The sequence below is a fragment of the Grampus griseus genome (genome assembly GCF_964374135.1).
Source record: "Grampus griseus genome assembly, chromosome: 1".
NCBI classification, from domain to species: Eukaryota; Metazoa; Chordata; class Mammalia; order Artiodactyla; family Delphinidae; genus Grampus; species Grampus griseus.
This window is the reverse complement of record NC_139017.1, coordinates 34446256-34467746: the sequence shown is the minus strand read 5'-3', so window position 1 is coordinate 34467746 and position 21491 is coordinate 34446256.

Genomic DNA, 21491 nt, shown 5'->3' with positions numbered 1-21491 from the left:
AGGACGCCCTCTTGGACAGCTGCTTGGATGACCCTTTGCTAGTCTCTTTCTCTCAGAGACCCATGACTGGCCCATCCATTGGAAGCACTGGGGCCTCATTTGGCCCTAGAATTACCAGGCAGCAGCTGCTCTGCCTTTTCTCTGCAGCCAGAGCCTCCAGCCAGCCCACTGCTCATCTTTTCAGTTTTCCAGGCTGGAGTCAGACCCCCAGGCATCAGGAGGCACATGTCAGGCTCTCCAAGGGACCCACCGCCCCTGCTGTCCCTGGGGGCGAGGTGAGAGGCAGGCATTCAGCCCTACTTGCGTGGGGTGGGACTCACACTCCTCTAATATCTCTCTCCAAAAACTTTCACAAATTCTCTAGGCCTGACCTTTTTCCCTTGGAGACAGGCTTTGAGTGCCGTCCCTGGTTCTCCACTCCCTCCCTGCAGTGTTTGCTTCATCTGGAACCCTTCAGATCTCCTATCCATCTCCTAGGCCTTGACGGAAGCCTCTTACACAGACTTAACACTATGAGGGGCGTCTCATTAACATGCAGTAAATGTGGAAGAAAACAAGCAAAGTCCCTTCTGGACCTATTGTTTACATCAACAAAGTGAGATCCACAGCCTGAGGGAGACAAAGCAGGGGACATTGAGATAACGACCTCCCGTGGATACACTTCTTGGTTGGCGCCGTCTGTCTTGGTCCCCTGCCCAGGAGCTGTGGGACAAAGCCCTCCTGAAGGCAGGAGGGAAAGAGTGGGGCTCCATCATGGGAGTGCTTCCCCCTGTTCAGGCCTCATTCTACAGCATAGAGGGGAGTCCAGGTCCACCAGCCCCTGGCACAGCGGCTCGTGCCCAGCCAAGGAAACAGAGTCCCAAGCTTGGGAGAACTGTCTTTGATCAGGGTTTCATCACACACTCCTCCTCATATCTGGGGCTCTGATGCAGATTCTGAGTTTGAATCCCAGCTTTCACTCTTATAAGTTGTGTGAGCCTAGGAAAGTTACTTCGCTGTGCCTCAGTTTTCTCATCTGCAAGACTAAAATAACAGAGCCAACTGCTTGGGGCTGTTGTGAACATTATATAAGTTGACATAGAAGAGTGTTTATTATGATGCCTGGCACGTAGGCGCACAGTGCGTGCTAATTGGCATCTTCTCTCACACTGGGATCACCAGGACTCAAGCCAGCACCCCCTTCTTGATTGAAAAAGGAAACCACTCAAAGCAAATGATATGACAGGTTCAATGTCTCTTCCTTCCCTGCTAAACCATAAACTCCCTGAGGGCAGAGACTGTTTGCTTTGTTCCCTGCTCTAGTCCCTGAATATTTATTGAAAGAATATTGTACCTACAAATGTTTCTTGAGCACCTCTTATAAGTGAGGCACTGGGATTGTTTGGAAGTGAAGGCAAGAAATCCACAACCTGGGCCCTCAAAGAGCTTACTTCACTGTTACAGGAGCTTAACCCTTCCCAAGGCCTGGGAGACAGATCTCAGATACCAAAGAACTTAACAAATGGGTGGTAAAGGAAGTTAAGTGGCTGCATAGTCACGGTGGCAATACTTATAGAAAACACCTCGGGGGAGCCTAGAACTTTGCAGAGCAATTTAGATGCCTCATCTAGTTGAATCTGCACAACAATTCTATGAGGTAGTGTATTGGTTTGCTAGGGCTGCCATAACAAGGTACCACAGGCTGGGTGGTTTATAACAACAGAAATTTATTTCTCATGATTCTGGAGGCTGGAAGTCCAAGATCAAGGTGTAGTCAGGATTAATGTCTTCCAGGGCTTCTTTCCTTGGCTGGCAGATGGGACCTCCGCACTGTGTCCTCACGTGGTCTTTCCTCGGTTCTTACACCATTGGTGTCCCTTTCTCTTCTTATAAGGACACTAGTCAGCTTGGATTAGGTCCCACCCTAACAGCCTCATTTTGAGTTAATCACCCCTCTAACCACCTATCTCAAAATATAGTCACATTCCAAGGTACTAGGGGGTAAGGCTTTAACAGATGAATATTTGAGGGAGGGTATAATTCATCCCATAACAGGTAGACACTGTTACCTGTTATTATCCCCATTTACAGATGAGGAAAGAGAGCTTAAGTGACACACCAAAAGTCACACAACCTGCGGGTGGCAGAACAGGGATTTAGAGTCCTGTAAATTCAGAACCGATGCTCTTAACCTCTGCTATGCCAGCGGGCCAGAAGGGAATGTGGGGTTGGGGGCATGGGGTGGAGTGGGGACCTGAGGAGGTATGGGGGAGGGGAGGGAAGGCTGGAACGAAATGCTCATGGGCTGGGAAGGATGCATAGGCACACCAATGCAGGTGAGGTAGGGGTGAGGGTATGGGTGGAAATCTGGGCTCCTGGAGAAGCTGGAGGCCTGGTGGAAAATGATGGTGTCTGAAAGACACACCGCAGAGCCTGCTGGAAATTGGATTAGTCAATTATCTGCCTGAGCTGTCCCCTGGCCGTGGTTTGTTTTGTTGCTGCCCTGACCTTTGTACTTTCTCTCCATTCATGCGGTAAGTCCGCTGCTGTCTCACAGCACCACTCGGCCGTCACCCCTGAGCCCACCACTCTTCTGGGGGAGGCTGAGTCACGGCCCCGCCCACTGCCTGCAGAAAACCTTTGGCTCCGTCTCCTGCATCTGCCATGGGGTGAGCACATTTCTCCCAAGGAGGGAGAAATAGCCCCATCTTCTCAGGCACTGAGACCTACCTTGCAGGCACCGAAAGGGACAGGGGGCTCTTCCCCCAGCCACAGGGTGGGAAAGAATAAGAGATGTGGATGAACTAGCCCGAGACTGAATCCTGACACTGTTGCTTATTCTGTGTGTGTGACTCTGGGGAACTTAGCCTCTCCTAGCCTCTGTTTTCTTATTAGCAAAAGTGGGGGTAATAATGCCTACATTTCCAGGCAGGGTGGCTGTGAGGATTAGAGGTGATACGTGCAAAGCACCTGAGGCAGGAGCTGGTACAGATAGGGACTCAAACAATGGCAGCTCTAAGTATTAGAGATCCAGGCCCAAGGTTGCGGACATCCTGGTGCTAGGTCTCTAACTTTTTCTGGGGGCCAGAACTTGTCATGGAGCCGTTGGCCGTGGAAAGTCTATCGGGTCGAATATAAGTTGTACTTGCAGGAAAACAGGTTATCTGTCAGCTAGAAACAAAACAAGGTGGCTTTCGTTCAAGAGGGCGCTCTGCCCTGGCCAAGAGATTAGGACCGATCCACGGGTGCCCTGCGAGCTAAATGTAATAGGCCTCACTCGTCACACAGGCTTTTCAAAGGGCTCTCAAAAGGCAACAAACTAATTGGACTTTGAACTGGCAGAGTTAAAAAAGAACAACCCTGTGTCTTTCAAAACCAATTTAACTGATCAGGCGCCTCCAGTACACCGTTTTCTAATTAACCCCGGGACCAGAATTATACTCTTGACTTGTAGCTTTTGCAGAAACTCAGGAAAGGAAACTGATGTGGATAATCTCATTCAAGGTGCAGAGTATGTAAGTGGCTCTGGAGTAGATTAAAATGGAGCCTACCTCGACTACAGAATAGCTGTGTGGAGGTTTGCTAGGATATTAAGGGAAATCATTTCAATCATGTGCTTTAAAAGTGAAATCGTCAGGGTTTTCCAGTAAGTGCTTTATCAGGTCAGTTGTAACCAATAGCAAGGATGATGTCAATCTACAAGCCGGCAAGGCCTAGATTGGCAGCAAGTCCCAGGAAATGGCAAGGAAGGGGTGAGGAGCTAGGAAGGGGGCTTCTAGAACCTAAGACATCACAGTCACATTCAAATCACAGAAACCCTGGGTTTTCAGTAGCACGCTGGGTCGAGGCCAACTTCCTCTCCCTGCATCACGGGGAGAAAGGGAGTTGACTCCTGGGGAGATGAATAGGGGGCAATTACCCAAAAGTAATATCAGTCCTCACTGTGGCCTGGCCTTGGGGAAGACTGAACCCAGGCCAGAGGGCAAACAGGTTTCCTTTCCTGACTCGGGGCGGACAAGGCAGTTGCTAAGATACGGGGACTTTGCAAGAGAAGAGGGGAGCTAGTGCTTGTGGGCAGCCAGGGGAGTCCTGGGACCCTGGCCCCTTTCACTGGCCAATGGCTCTTGGCAGGCAGCTCTGCGGAGGACTTGTCTCGGCCAGGAGGAAACATTCTCATGCAGAGGGGTGGCATCTGGGCCTGCTCTGCAGCCACAGAGACAGTCTTGCTCTGTGGAAGGAGCAGCTGTCGGCCACCTGCTCAGCAGCCTGAGTTAAGTCCTCTTTTGAGCAGGAGCGAAGGAGGCTGGCCTCTAGAATGAAGGGCGCGTTCAGTGCTGCCTGCCCCGGCCATTGGCTTCGGGAGGTGAGCCGTGAGTGGGGCACGTGGCCTATGGTTCCACCTAAGGCCCCACACAGGGCTCCCTCTGGACGCTGGCAGCTGTCCCATCTGCGGGCCTTTTTGTCTCAGTGCCACGTGCCCCTGCCCCTCTGTCCCTGTCCCAGAGGAGGTGTCTGTCCCAGAGCCAGACAGGCTGGCAGCCGGCTGGGCAGAGAGATTCGGGGGTGCCAGCCCTTCCACTAGAATAAGTGCAGCCCCAGAGCAGGGCCAACCAACCACCTATGGGGTGTCTAAGCTTATGTAGGGAGGAGGTTTTGGAGGGTAGAGGAGCAGGGACATGTTCTATAAACTGTAGAAGAAAATGCCATGTGTACATATTCACCACCAATCAAGAAAGAAAGAAACAGACCCAGAGGTGAGGAAGGAACACATCCTGTAACCCTAGAGTTTGAGCAGAGAACTAGATGTAGAAATCGTCGCTCTTCACGAAGCACTTACTATATGCCTTACAAACACGGTTTAATCCTCCTGGCAGCCCTAGGAAGCAAGCATCCTCCTCCTGTTTTTTTTTTTGTTTTTTTTGTTTTGTTTTTTGCGGTACGCGGGCCTCTCACTGTTGTGGCCTCTCCCGTTGCGGAGCACAGGCTCCGGGCGTGCAGGCTCAGCGGCCGTGGCTCACGGGCCCAGCCGCTCCGCGGCATGTGGGATCTTCCTGGACCGGGGCACGAACCCGCGTCCCCTGCATCGGCAGGCGGACTCTCAACCACCGCACCACCAGGGAAGCCCCATCCTCCTGTTTTATAGAGAGGGGCATGAGGCTCCGAAGGGCTGGCAGGAGGGCACTGCAGACTCTGGCCCTGTGCTCTTAGTCCTGGCCTTTCGCAACCTCCTGCGTCTGTGCTCTGCCTTCCGAGAGGCAAAACCTCTCTAGACACCTCTCCTAGGAGAGACCTAAGCCATTTATTTAACTTTTCATCTGTTGTTCATTTTCTCTCTTTTTATCCAGAATATAAGCTTTCCAAGGGCAAGAGCCAAATCTGATACTTCTTGGCAGGCAGCTCCTCTGCCCAGGGCACTTGGATGCTGCACACTGAGCGCCCAGATGCTCTCTGATGATCCAAGATCACACTGGCTGTCCTTCCCGCGTGAGATGATCGCCCTGACCCTCTCTCTGTAGGGCTTCAGTGTGAGATAGTTTTCCCAGTTGGGTCCCACACTCGTTCTCCTAATCACCTTCAGCAAATTCCATTGTAAGGTGAAGGTCTGAGCGAGGACAGGTCTGCAGCCTTGGGAAAGAATGAGGCCTCAGTCCAGAGAAACAGGATCTGTGCCTGGGGGCCCTGTGAGGAGGGTTTTTTTTTTTTTTTTTACATCTTTATTGGAGTATAACTGCTTCACAATGGTGTGTTAGTTTCTGCTGTGTAACAAAGTGAATCAGCTATACATATACATACATCTCCATATCTCCTCCCTCTTGTGTCTCCCTCCCACCCTCCCTATCCCACCCCTCTAGGTGGTCACAAAGCACCAAGCTGATCTCCCTGTGCTATGCAGCTGCTTCCCGCTAGCTATCTATTTTACGTTTGGTAGTGTATATATGTCCATGCCACTCTCTCGCTTTGTCACAGCTTACCCTTCCCCCTCCCCATATCCTCAAGTCCATTCTCTAGAAAACCATAATTCAAAAAGAGTCACGTACCACAATGTTCATTGCAGCTCTGTTTACAATAGCCAGGAGATGGAAGCAGCCTAAGTGTCCATCACCGGATGAATGGATAAAGAAGATGTGGCACATATATACAATGGAGTATTACTCAGCCATAAAAAGAAACGAAATTGAGCTATTTGTAGTGAGGTGGATGGACCTAGAGTCTGTCATACAGAGTGAAGTAAGTCAGAAAGAGAAAGACAAATACCGTATGCTAACACATATATATGGAATTTAAGAAAAAAAAATGTCATGAAGAACCTAGGGGTAAGACAGGAATAAAGACACAGACCTACTAGAGAATGAAGAGGGATTTTATGGGCCCTGCCATTACTTAAACATACACAGATCTGTGAATCCTGTAAGCCTGGAGCCAGCGAACAGCTGGCCTGCCGAGGGCATATTTGCCTGGTAATTCTAATTTTTATTTGAATGCCCATCTGCCCAATCGCTGACATCACAGGGCAGCTGCAGGTCTTGTTTTCCCTTCCTGTTGTCTGCGCCTGTGATGTGGCCTTGATCTGGGGATGATTAAATGGCTCTGTGGGTGGCCTCACCCCATAGTGTGTGAGCATGGGGTAGGGGTGGGAGAATACTCCTCATAACTCCTTTCCCCTACTTTTTCCTCACCTTCTGCTCTTCATAACAGTCCTGGATTCAAATCCTGGACCTGGTTATTTGCTAGTTGTGTGATCTTGAACAGTTTCCTTAAGCTCGCTAAGCCTCAGATTCCTTATCTGTAAAGTGGGCCCAGCATTTCCACCCCTAGGCATATAAATCTCAGAGACAGTCTTATCCGAGGACACCAGTGGACACAAGAGTGTTCTTAGCAGCACTGTTTGCAATAGCCAAAGGCTGGATACCACACACCAGGCCTTAGAAAGAAGAATGAATAAATTGTGGAACGGTCACACAGTGGAATACCATCTAGCTGTGACAGTGAACAGACGGCAGTGGTATTGCAGTAACCGTATGGATGAATTTAGCAAAACAACGTTGAGCTAAAAAAGAAGGTCCTTTTATTAAAATTTAAATATAACCAAAATAAACAGTGTATTCTGAGATTTCCATATATATGTAATAAAACTAAAAACGAGCAAGGGAATGATAGGCGAGGTGGTTGACTTAGGTAAGGGGAGGTCGGAGAGGAACGGGAAGGAGCACATGAGTAAATGTAATTTAGCATCAGTGTCTTAATTCTCGGCTTGGATGTGAGTTCAAGGGTGCTCATCATATCACTAAAATTAGTGATTGAAAGAATTAGAAAATAAATAAGTAGGGAACAAGCATGGATCAATAAGGATAGTATGAAATGAATCCAAAAATTGTAAAGATTAATTCAATTTTGCACACTGATTCCATTAAAAAATATGATTGCAGGATTCCATGAAATGAGATAATATTCATAACAACCACTGTCTGGCATCCAGTAGGTACTCAAGAAATTAAGTTAATCCCTCAATTCTCCCAGCCACCCAGGGATCTTATCTTGCTCCCCATAAGTAAGGATTCTTAGTGCTTTGATCCTCTATGGCTGAATCCTACATCACTCACTAATTTTCTTCTACTTCCTTCCTCCCTCCCCCTACTCTCCTCTCCCTCCCCAGAGCAAATAAAGCTTATTTATCCTATGTCACAGGGTTATGGGGATACTATATAAGAGAAGGCTTTGAGATTGTTAAGTGTCCCCAGTAAACTGTCACTTTCCTATGTGCCCTGCATTCTATCAGTGAGAGAAAACAACAAGACAGAACTCTTGAGCTGGGCAGCTTCTGTAAGTGAAATGGACCCGTGGCCATGCAGTTGATGTTTGGGGAGGAGAGAGACTGATGTGATCTCTAATATTCTAGGGGGATGCTGCAGGAGGTGGCCAGGCGTTGTCCCTGTAATGGCATCTGTGATTGAATGGAAAGAACCCTGGACTTGGACTTGGAGCTATAAAACCTAGGTTAGAATCCTGACCTTCCCACTCATTGGCTGTAGGTAGGCGAGTTACTCAGTATCACTGAGTCCTGCTTCCCTTATCTGTACAATGCACGTTGAATGTAAATTAAACAGACACACACACAGAATCAGTACAATGCTTGCCTGACACATAGCAGACATTCAAAAACTACTTGCTGAATCTGAATCCTATATCGTCTCCAGAGCCCAAGTTTCTTGCTGGGGCACTGGGATACTCACTTCAGCCAGAGTGAAAATGGCTTAATCCAGATCTGACAAGAAAGCATCATTTTGAGGTTCAGTGCTGATGAATTGGTGGGATAGATAGGTGACATTTATCAAGGGGTTGGAAGCAGTTCCTTGATCCCCTTACTTACTTCCTGAGCCCTAACCATTGGTGCAGGATGACTGGAAAAGATAAAACAAATCACATGTACTGGTGGCTCTTTTCTCAACTTTTCTGTCAGATGGAACCAAGGGAAGGAGACAACCAGAGGGAAAATAAGTTGCTGGATATCGATTCTGGAGAACCCTAATAGAGGTGGAAGTCGGGAGGAAGATTTAAGGGTACAGGTAATTTACATCCTATAGGCCTTTTAAAAATTGTTAAGCTTGGCCTGAGAAAGCTATCTCCTTTTTCCTCAAAAAAATGACTTAGCCCAGCCCAGCCCATGATTAATTCTAGGTCTGTGAAATAGACCGGAAGCCTGGGGTAAACTCTGAAACTTACTTTCAAAACAGAGGTTATTGAATACCTATTATGTGCTAGCACTGTGCAAAGCTTTTTATGTACTTCAAAAAGCAATCTTTACGGTATCTAGCCAATATGTCTCTAAATCTTCATTTTCTAGACTTGAGATGACTTCTTAGATTAGATGGGGTTACCCAGAGATAAGTAGTGAAAATGTGAGGGCAGAAACCAGGCGTCAGGGTGGAGGTGGCTGCCACAGACAGGAAGAGAGGGCATCCTGTATCTTAGGTCACAGCTGCCCGTCTACCTCAGAGACAGGGGTGATGTCTGCGGATTCTGACCAGAGCACAGTTGTGAGACTTGGGAGGGAGACCCTGGGGGCCCCTAGCTTTCCAGCTGGAACTATCTCCTGGCAATACTGACCTTTCCACACAGCCCATCTTGCCACACCATGTGGAGAAAGGAGATGAGTAACATTGGCCTGTCACCCCAGCAGAATCTGCATTTAACTGGGATGAAAGACTTAGCCTGAAGGGATAGAGCTTGGTGAGATTCTGAGCATCAGTAGGAATTTGGGGGGAGGGAGGGTTTTAAAAGGACCCCTTGGGTGCCCTTCCCTTTACTCCAAAGTGCAGAATTTTGTCCTATTTGGAAATGTGGCCAGTCTCCTCACTCCCCCCACCCTCCCATAGACTTGAAACTCTAGGGTATTTGCTTGTCTTTGTGAGTAGGGGCAGGCTTTTACATTTAGGAACATTTTTGTGGGGAGATAAGGTATATGAAAGGGTTTTATAAATAGTAAAAGGTTACATAAGCGTAAGGTGATGCTTTTCCTACTGCTTCCTGTGGAGACTGATGCAAGCAGAGGTCTCTGATCTCACTCCCACTGGGAGCCTTTCTCCCTTCCTTGGAGCCCGACCCAGATTTGAAGCCCAGGAATACATCTTATGTAAGACTTGGCTAAAGTGATAGAGCCCCTCTTCCCAGTTCAAATTTCGTTAGATTTTTATCAATTAAAGTTTTTAAATTAAGCGTTTACAGTGTGCCCAGGCACTCTGCATAGCTGAAAACATTAAGAATAATATATGCATGATTCCTGTATTCAAGGAACTTATAGTTCAGGACTGGCTAAATAAAGGGGAGGGGGCATGGAATCTTATTGTTAAATGAAATTTTAATTAAAAACCTCAATACGTAACGTGAAGAGGGGCTGGGCTGCTTTGATTGAGGTGGAGATAGAGGAAGGAAGGGGTGAAAGAGGTAGAAGGTCAGAGGTCATGTTGGCCGGACCTCACCATGTCCCCTTGAGGCCCTTCTAGGGTTTTTCAGAGGCCAGCTCAAAAGGCAATAATTTCCATAAGGCTTCTAGAAGAAAACAGAACACTTTCCTGGCTTGAAGATAGACCCAAAAGCCCTAAGTATAAAAGGAAAAAATGATAAATTAGAGAATATCGAAGTTTAAAACTTCAGCTCATGAAATGACAATCGCTAAAATAAATAGGGAAACCAGAGTGGGAGACCATATTTGCAATACTTATGTCGGACAGTAAATCTGTATCCAGAAAATGTGAAGAACTCCCACAACTCAATAAAAAACAAACAAAAAACAATATAAAACATTGGTCAAAAGACTTACACATACACTTCACAAATGAATAGTACATTACTGGCGGGTAAACCAAATTAAAAAACGAGTCAATCATTCGGGGAGTATAAATTGGCAGCTTGACAACAGTTTTCTTTTAAATAGCAGTGCCACCATTTGAAATGGCTTTGTGTGTGTCCTTAACAGTTCCACGGATTCCCAAGTGCTTTTTCTTATTTCAGTTATAAAACTTTTTCTCATATCCCTTCTCTGCCTCCAAATTATTTTTATCCATAGCACTAAAGTCATGAAGATACAGCTAGATGGCCCATAGATGTCAACGGTTTTGTAATCCTTCATTAATGGCCTCCGAGGGCTCTTTTCTAAGTTCAGAAATGACATATTAATATTTCTGTTTGCCAGGGAGCGATCTCCCAGTGGGCTGCAGTCACCATCCTCTGTAAACATGCAAACTCGCGTTACTACTAGTATAGCACCTTAACGATTTTCTCTTGCCCGTAAACAGCTACACTTGTGAAGTACAAGTGACACCCAAAAAGAGTGCTAAGAGACTCCTGTCCAGGGCTCTAACATGCTCTTCCAGGGACTAGGGAACACTTGGAAAAATTATGGCAAAACCCACAGTGATATACGCCCACCAGACATGTAAAATGAAAATCTTGGTCACACAAGGGTTCGCAAGGATGTGGAATAACTGGAATTCTTATAAAGTGCTGGTGTGAATGCAAAATGGTACAAGGCGCTTCAGAAAGCAGTTTGTCAGTTTCTTATAAAGCTAACATATGTAACATATATATAAGTAACTTATAACTTTCTTATAAAGCTAACCCTATGGCCCAGCTACCTTACTCAAGGAGTTTTCATATCTGAAAACATATGTCCACAAAAAGACGTGCACACATATGTACATAGCAGCTGTATTCACAATAGGCAAAAATTCGAAACAACCCAAATAAGCAGGACAATGCAGGATAAGCAAACCGTGGTGTAGTCATACATGGAAAATACTACTCAACAGTTAAAAGGAATGTACTATTGATACATGTAACAACACGGATGACTCAAAAACATACTGAGCTAAGGAAGGCAGACACACAGTACTCTATCCTGTATGATTCTGTTTATGTGAAATTCTACAACGGGCAAACTCATGTATGGTTTTTAAAAAATCAAAAAAAATAAGAGCCCGGTTGGGGATGGATGGAGTGGGATGGTAGCAGGAAACTGGGAAGGGCCACAAGGGAACTATCTGGGGTGACGGGAATGTTCTAGATCTTAATAGCGATGTGGGTAACATAGGTGAGTGCATTTGTCAATACTCCTTGAACTAAAACAGTTAAGATCTGTGTATTGGGTTGGCCAAGAAGTTTGTTCGTCCTTTTCCGTACCATCTTATGGAAAACCCAAACAAACTTTTTGGTCATCCCCAAATTTTGCTGTATGTAAATTACATCTCAATAAAAATGCGAGGCAAAGAAATCACTACTTTCCAATTTCGATAAGGCAGAGTAAAGACCTTTTTGTACCCCTCTTCTCTCAAAAACAACTCACAGCTAGGAAAACAGCAAACAGCAAAATAAACTGAGGCTCAGTGAAACTAGGTAGCATCTGGAACCCACAATAATACACAGAGAGCAGAGGGGGGAATGACAAGTGATTTAGCAGAGAGGATAGAAGCCAGATCTGAGCCCTGAGGGGTAGGGGTGAAGAGCAGGATGTTGGTTGATTGACAAGCGTCAAGTTCAGTGGCCTGCAGAAATCCAGAAAGGCTCTGGTGCTAGAGGAATCAGGAGGGGTGTGTGGAATGGGGACGCTGGAGCAGGACTGTTTGAGAGACTGGTGAGAAGTGTTTGCTACAGCCTCCCCACTACTGCCCTAGGACACCATCGCTATGAACCCACAAACTCCTCCTTTTACTTTTCTGTAATCCTGAATCCTTCTCAAGGTTTAGGGTCTGGGAAATCCAAAGCCAGGAAGATCAACGGTCTATTTCTATTTTCTTGCTCTGTACAACCCTCCTCTGACAAAAGAAGGTACAAAGTAGCTTATTTGCTTGAAGAGAGGAAGCGAGAGAGGAAATTTTTATTTTTTTGTTTTTTGATAGGTAAGAAGTGGATTTATTTAGAGAGAAACACACTCCACAGAGTATGGGCCATCTCAGAAGGTGACAAAGGCCTTGGGAGAAACACGCTCCTCAGACAGAATGTGGGCCATCTCAGAAGGTGACAAAGGCCGAAAGAGGAAATTTTAGGTAGGGGAAGAAAACCCCAAATTAATATGGCCAAGTATCCTTTAGCTACTTATACATGCACTTGCACTCTCTGTTTTCGAGTACTATAACTTATATTGTATTTCCTCTATAAGAGAATCTGTGAGGTAGTGAAGACACTAGTATTCCCCATCTAACTGATAAGGGAAACTGAGGCACAGAAGAATTATATGAGCCGTCCAAGGTCACATGACCTGTTACTGTCTACTCAGAACAACGGCCCTGGTCCCTTGGCTCCAAAATGATTATTCTCTCACTATTCAATGATGACTGTGTGCTGCTCTTCAAAAATACAGGCAAACAGGCAAAAGAAGAGAATATACTGTGATTCCCTTTATATACAATTCTAGAAAATATAAACTAATCCATACAGCCCTCAGAGAGCAGCTCAGTGGTTACCTGGGGAATGAGAGGGCAGCACAAAGTGAGAAGCAGAGATTCCAAGGAGATGAGAGAGACTTTGGGGGGCAATGGATGTGCTCACTGTTTGACTGTGATGATTGCACTGGGTTTACATATGTCAAAACATCAGATTTTACTAAATATGTACACTTTATTGTATGTTGATTACTCCTTAATAGAGCTGTTTACAAAAATATGGGCAGAAATGAATCAGTTGCTGGGAGGCCCTGCAATTACCATTTCTACTTTTCAAACCTCTATAAAACACCCACAAATATGCTAGACATACGGAATAATATACACCCTGACTTCATGGGGATAATTCTTAAAAGAAGAGGACTTCCAAAAAGGGAGTCCAGTGAATAAAGATTTACTGAGTGTCTGTTATGAACTGCGTGTTCAAGTCTCCCCCAAACTGATATGTTGAAACTCTAACCCCCAATGGGACAGTATTAGGAGGTGGGACCGTTGGGAGGTGATTAGGTAAAGATGAGGCCATGAGGGTGGAGTCCCCATGATGGGATTAGTTTCCTTAATCCCATTAAGGGATTAAGAGGGAAAGAGGCTAGAGATGGCTGCTCTCTGGGCCATGTGGGGACTTAGTGAGAAGGCGGCTGTCTACTGGGTCTGCCGGTGCCTTAAACTTGGACTTCCCAGCCTCCAGAACTGTGAGAAATACACATCTCTTGTTTAAGTCACCTAGTGTATGATATCTTTGTTATAGCAGCCCAAACTGACTAAGACAAAATCTAACACGTGATCTGTAAAAGTTTTCACTAAACCCTATGTGTTGGCTATTACCATCATATCCATCTTACTGGTAAGAAGTTCTCAACGCAGCAACAGTTGGGGTTTGGGGGACACCCCCTTTTCCCACTCGCTTTCTGAGTTCTGAACCCTTTGTCTGACTCAGGAGTCAGACACACAATGACGAAAATATCAACTTCATTACGGATAAAAGCTGGTTTGGAAGGCTTGCCTGAGAAGTGCTGCTAAATGGTTCTGTTAATAGGTTCTTCTGACCTGACCCGAACTCTCAAATTTCAGGCTTTCCCTCAGGCCCCACTCAACTTAGCAAAGAGTAGGGATTTCAGGCTTCCTGGGGACAGGCCACTTCAGAAGCTGCTGCTTCCATGGGTAGGACTGAATCAGGTTGGGGAGAGAGGCCACAAGTATAACTTTGAGGGAGTCCCTTAACATGAAAACACAAGGAATCAGAAATAAGTATTCCCCCCAACAGTCAGGTGGAATTCAGACACAGGTCCACATGCCAAAGCATTTACTACATCAGTGGGCTTCATTCTAAGAGTTGTGTGCAGAAATCATTTCTGTGCACTGAGTCCTGTGTTAAAAGGACTAAGGGAACTTCGATTTAAAGAAACCCAGGGGTAAACTTTTCATTAATTGGATAACTTTCTATATTCTTTCACTCACTTAAATACTTTCTGTGCACTTAGTCTGTAGGCCTTTGAGCCCATGACTAGGCAGGCTAAGCTAAATGTCATGGTCCCTGTCCTCAGGGAGCTCAAAGATTGACCAGCCATTCCTAAGTTATAGCTCCTGCCTCAACTTTCCTTTTCAGTATATCTCCCATTGATCGATTTTGCGCCTCCTGTTAAAAACAAACAGGATTTCTCCTTGGGGCTCCTATAGATGCACTCCATACCCTTCCCCATCTCTTGCCTTTACTTATGTTATTCCTTTGGCCTGGAATCCAATTCAATTAAGCATAAAAATTGAGCATCTGCTCTTTTAGGACTGTGGGAGCTGGAGCTACAAAGAGAGGAACACTATCTGGCTACTGGACATTGTAAAGCTTGGCCTTTAAATGTCTAAATCCTATCCACCCTTTAAGGTCCACTTCTTCTGTGAAGCCTTCCCAGGTTTCCCAACGAGCCGTGCTCTCTGATCTTTGCCTCCCTGGAAGTTTTTCAATTGTAGCTTTGAATGGTGCGTCTACCTGCCGATTGGTGACCCTTCAGCCACACTTACCTAGGGGAACACAATGGAAACACCCCATAATTGCGTGATCATCTCCATAGCAGAGTCCCCGAAAAGCTGGTATTTCATTCTCTTGTCCCCAAATGTTGCTGCCTAGCATATAATGGGCAGGAAAGGACATAGTCAGTGATGGCAAAGGCTACTACTGGTTGGCCTACCCCTGCATCTAGCGTGACCCACCTTTGCTTTGTGGCTACTGCCCCTCCTTCTTCACCTGGCTGTTGCCACGGCTGTCGGGTGTCCCTGCCTTCCCCTCACATCCTCCCACTGAAGCCTCTGCACTTCAAGTTTGAATAAACTCAGCCGCAGATGCCCTCACCTTCCTCCAGAGCCCAGGACTTCAGCCTTTTCTGTCCATCCTGAAGTCCAAGTCCTTCCCAGGAAGCCAGAGCTGCTCTGTCTTGGGCCCAGAGCCAGATTACATCTCAATGCAACCCTAGGGACTCCTTTGGGTTTTTCCAAGTTTAGACTCACCCAGTGTCTCACCAGACCAGGGAATATGATCAGATCTTCCTTTTTTTCCTGCTGTGTATACAAGAGCAAGGAAGACAGGAGGGCCGCCTCTATTACAAAAGAAATTTTGGTTGGCGACATAAATTCAACTCAAACCAGCGTGAATAAAAGGGGGACTTGGCCAGAGTATGGGGCATCCCATGGAATCTAGACGGGGATGCAGCCCAGCTGGCATCAGAAACAGTGAGCAGAGCTGTAGGGAGCCCGGAAGCCCTGTTTCTCCTCCCCTCTGTTTCTCTCTGTGCACCTGCCGCATCCTTTTCTCTTCTTGCAGACTGTTTTCCTCTGTTTCCCAGTTCACATGGCAAAAAATGGCTGGTAGCTGCCATGTTTACGTATCAGTCCTAACACCAAGACATGGAGAGGAGCCCATTCTGTCTCTCAGTCTCAGGTCAAAAAACCCCCAGACTGACTGGCCCAAATTGATTTGGATGTGCTCCCCTGGGCCAAGGAGGCAAGCTCGCTTTATCAGAACACAGCTTCTGCTGCAACTGTGTGGAAGCAGGAGGGGAAAGGGAAATTTTTAGAGAAGGGGGTACTGGGGCCACAATCCAGAAGGTGTCCCCCAGACCGTCTCATGGAGCACGTACTGACAGGTTCTCCCTCTAGGAAACTAGTCCCCTCCAATTCCGCATCCAGCCACCTGGACACTGGTGCTGGTAATATGCTTATTTATGGGTGCATCTTCTGGCCCACTCCCTACCCCCTCCTTAAGCTCCTGGAGGGCAGGGACAGGGTTAGTGGCAGCCCCCCCGCCCCACTGCCTATCCAGTGCCTGCACTTGGCAGATGTCCCTAGTGGTTGCTGAGAGAATATAATACTTACATGTACCAAGAATTGCCCTGAGCCCTGTACACATTAACTTATTTAATCCTTGAAATAACCCTACGAGGTAGGAACATTTGAGGAGACCGAGGGGGTAAGTTGCCTGTCCCAAATGACATAGTTAGTCGGTGGCTGAGTCAGGATTCAAACCCAGTTAGAGTGACGCTCAGGTTCGGGATCCTAACCAGCAGATCCTACCAACCTCTTCATGAGTGTTTGGTGAGTTTCTGCTTTGCTTCTCAGGTTTCTCAAGTGAGCCACATCTGAATACACACACTGGCAGCAGTGACCCCGGGTAAGGGGGGCAGGGGGGTAGAAGTCAGGAATTTCTTGGCCCTCCCTTCTTAGGTAGAATTGGCTACTCTCTTTTATGCCCATGTCTTACCTGTACACACGTAGCACCTGTAACTCTTTCCTGTACTGATCTGTTTATGTGTCTGTTTCACATATATGACCAGTGGGGCACATTTTTAATATTCACTTAACATACTTTTATTTTAAATAAAAATATTGCTGGGAAATGAGTTGTAAGTTATAGATGTAGAAAAAACACAATAGGGAATTCCCTGGCGGTCCAGGGGTTAGGACTCCGTGCTCTCACTGTCAAGGGCCTGGGTTCAATCCCTGGTCAGGGAACTATAGGATCCCACAAGCCATGTGACATGGCCAAAAATAAATAAATAAATACACAAATAAATAAGTAAATAGGCAAACATCATTATAAAAAAAAAAAAAGAAAAAACACAATAAAAACTGTCTCTTATTCCCCTCCCCTCTGCCCCAGCCCCCTTTCCACAGAGAAAACCACTGTCAATGCAGCGTTAAGTTCTTTATCTGGTGATTTCCTGTATACTTCTAACTCACGGCACTCCCTCTTGATTCATCAATTTTAGACGTCAGTTCTAGACTTCTCATTACGGTAGTGAGGATTCTAAACTCATGTACTTTCCCCTCTTGTCTTCTTCTAGGTCTCCCCAGTTTCTGGTTAACAATGCTTTTGTTATCATGATTGTATAGATATTGTTTACTGTTAAGACAATTAATATATTTTAATTACATATCCATTACTGCACAGTTCTTCCCCCGGGGATTAATAATTGCCTCAATTTTCATCTGTTTAGTGTTCTATCAACACCTGGTTGCATCTTCCCACGTGCTCCCACAGCTGTAAAACACTGCCCAATGACACCTCCACATTGTCCAGTCTGTCAGACAATCCCCACACCCCACTTCACCACCCTAACTGTCTCTCCTGGAGTCCTCTGACCCCCTTATTAGGGATCGGTTGCTGCCTCAGTCTGCCGTTTAGATGTTGTGGCCCTTTCCTTTGCTGACTTCCTGGGAATTCCTTTCACCTCTCTCGTCTCCTAATTCCCGTCTCCCAGCCCATCCTCTCTCTTCTTATTTTCTTATTTTTGTTTCAACAGATCACACTTTCCGGTAGTAGCTTTCTAAGAAAGGGTGCATGGGAGATAATTTTTGGAAACATTTTTTACTAAAAATCTCATCTCTGCTCACCTTTGATTTGAGTGGTACAGAATTCCAGGTTGAAAATTGTTTCCACTTAGAACTTTGGAGGCAGTACTCTTGTTTTCTGTTTTCAATGTTGCCGTTAAGAAGGATTATTTTGATTCCCGTGTATCATTTGTGGTCTCCTTCACCCTGGTTTCTCAACTTATAGGATCTTTTCTGTTTGTTTCAGCGTTCTGAATTTACAATGATGTGGGGCTTTTTCCATTCATGTGAGCACGCAGTAGGCCTTGACAATTTGGAGAAGACTCATGCTTCACTTTGGGGATGGTTTGCTTATGTTATTTCTTTGATGATTTCTTCCCCATTGTTTTCTCTGTTTTTTTTTCTGGCACTCCTATTAGTTAGAAATGACACTCCTTGGCTTTATCCCCTAATGGTCTTATTCACTTCTTTTTATTGTCCTTTGCTTTATCTTTTTTTCTACTTTCTGGGAGATTTCCTCAACATTGCCTTTGGACACTTTTGTTGGTTGTTTTTGTTTGTTTGTTTTGCTATTGTAGTTTTGATTGCCAAGAGCTTGTGTTTTTTTTCTCTGATTAGTCCTCAGAAAGCAAAATTCTGTTCTTATTTCCTGATGCAATATTTTCTCCTACTTGTCTGAGGATATTAATGATGAGTTTTGTTTTGTTTACTTTTCTTTCCATTCCCTGCATTGTTTCTGTTTCTCCCAGGATCCATGTTCTTATTTGTTTTAGTCTCTCTCTTTCATGTTTGAGACTTTGCTCTAAGGTCTGGTGATCCTTGGTTTTTCCCTCACATTTAAGAGTGAAGCACTAAGAATGTGACTAAAAGCTCTGTGTGCGTAAGTGGGGCTTTTTCTGTGGGAAACCCCAAATGTCAGCATCTGTAAGTCTCCTCTCTGGAGCAGTTTGACCTCTCCATTGGAAAGTGATTCCCCTGGGGCCAGGCCAGGAAGGAATAAATGGCTGCTGGGTCATCAAAGCAGAGGAGGCCTGGGACCTGTTCTCCAGGGGTGTCCCCAGGGAGGCAGCAAGACCCTGAGAGTCATGGCCGGGAGGGCAAGGGGTCCATAGACAGTACTTCCAAAGGTTGCTGTTCAGCAAGAGAAGTTACGAAGCAGCAGCTGCTGCTGGACCTGACTGTGGATGGGGATTGTGGCTGTCTGAGCAAAAACCTGAGCGGACAGAGGACCAAGGACAAGAGGGCCACTCACTCCCACTACCTGATGCCTCAGTGTTGTATGAAGGCTTATCCCCCTGGTAACATTTCAGGGAGAGGTACCTCAGTAGGTCTGATTCCTTGTTTTGTTTTTGCTTCTCTAGCAGTTTGCAGAACAGGTGCTTAAACTGAGAAATTAGGTTAACCTATAGGAAATAAAGAAAATAGTAAAAAAGAAAGAAAGAAAAAGAAAATAGTAGGTTGAGGACTGGAATTCACAGCAGGTATGTGTACATTTGCAGATAAATCAACACCAAGTGTACCACATAGTGATGACATAAAATAAATTCCTAGACCCCAAATGCAGGAGTTCTGGATAGGCTTCTGTTGGCTCCCTGGCATCCCTCAGCCTCTCATTGTAAGTCTAACCTGAATCCATCATTGGAGGAAGCTAAAGAATGATTCTACCCTGTACCATCCCACTCATGTATCATCAGGGAATCACCAACCCTCCAATGGGAAAGTCAGATCAATGCAGCTGAAACTGCTGACATATTTGGAGAGAATTTCAGTCCTGTAGCTTAGGAATCACACATGCGTGTGCACACATGTACACATGCATACACATATGGACTGGGTTCCTAACTCAAGGGATCGGGGGAGAGATGAGGGAACCATGGGGCTCATTTCCAGTCCAATTCCTGCCCAGAACTCTCCAGACAGAGCCTCAGTGCCTCTGGAGATGTAATCGCAGTCCCAAACAGGTGTCAGGTGCAGCTGGGGGCCAGCCCGACTTCTTAGAACCCAAGAACTTCTTGGGTTCTTAGAGTCTGACAGTTCCAGAAAGACAGGGTGGAGAAGAGAGACGGTGGCAGGGCATGGAGGCACACAAGAGGGCGGTGGTGGGGACTGGACTGGTGAGAAACAACCCTCCCTCCCTCCCCTCCCCCACTTCCCTGAGAGCCCCAGGGCTGAGGCAACGTGTCACCATATTTTTAGTTATTCTGCTAAGTTGTGTCTCGGGGAAGTGAAAGACAAATCTCCAGAGGTTTGCGTGTTTGATTCACACCTAACACGCCGCTGTCTACTGCCAGGGGAAGTACTGCTGTGCAGATTTCTAGCAGCAGACTGAGACTGAGTCTTCAACTTTATAGCTGTTTTGCCTGTCTTATTGTTGGGCCTTGCGGAAGAGTGTCGATGATGCAATGCCAGCCCTCCTTGCTAGGGATGACTCAGCACTTTGGGAAAATAGAAACCCAGGGGAGAGCACTTAGCTAAGAGTGGCAGCAACCTGTTCATCATACCCAGAGGTGAGATGCTGCTCTCTTAGATGTATGCAGTTGCATTCGAATAATACTTCGTGAGATGCTGCTCTCTTAGATGTATGCAGTTGCATTCGAATAATACTTCGTGCTCATCTCAAAGGGCCTTAACCAGAGAGCTTCATTAAAATCTCATGAGAGCCTCATGAAATATACAAAAACTCCGTGCTCTGTATTTCAAAGAGAGAAACTGAGTCCTGAATGGCCAGCTGGGTGGCCCATGAGTAACCAGCAACAAAAAGAGCAAGAAATTCATTTCATTCTCATTGCTCTCTCTTTCTCTCTCCAGATTAATTAATTTAACCAAATCACCCATTTTAAAAGTACTGATTTATTACTACACCTCTAAGTATATACATGCAATCTGATGAATAAAAACCAAGAAGAAAAAATCCAGTTCACAATACGAATGTCTTCGGGGATGATCTTTCTTATTAAAAAGCATTTTTTTTTCACTTAATAAGATGATTTCCCTTGGGAGTCCATTCATGGTGAGCTTCGCTGGTACACTTATTTCTTTATTTTTATTATTAATATTTTTTAACATCTTTATTGGACTATAATTGCTTCACAATGTTGTGTCAGTTTCTGCTGTATAACAAAGTGAATCAGCTATACATACACATATATCCCCATATCCCCTTCCTCTTGCGTCTCCCTCCCACCCTTGATATCCCACCCCTCTAGGTGTCACAAAGCACTGAGCTGATCTCCCTGGGCCATATGGCTGCTTCCCACTAGCTATTTTACACTTGGTAGTGTATATATGTCCATGCCACTCTCTCACTTCGTCCCAGCTTACCATTCCCCCTCCCCGTGTCCTCAAGTCCATTCTATACGTCTGCGTCTTTATTCCTGTCCTTCCCCTAGGTTCTTCAGAACTCTTTTTTTTTTTTTTTTTAGGTTCCATATATATGTGTTAGCATACAGTATTTGTTTTTCTCTTTCTGAATTACTTCACTCTGTAGGACAGACTCTAGGTCCATCCACCTCACTACAAATAACTCAATTTCGTTTCTTTTTATGGCTGAGTAATATTCCATTGTATATATGTGCCACATCTTCTTTATCCGTTCATCTGTCGATGGACACTTAGGTTGCTTCCATGTTCTGACTATTGTAAATACAGCTGCAATGAACACTGTGGTACATGATTCTTTTTGAATTACGGTTTTCTCAGGGTATATGCCCAGTAGTGGGATTGCTGGATCATATGGTAGTTCTATTTTTAGTTCTTAAG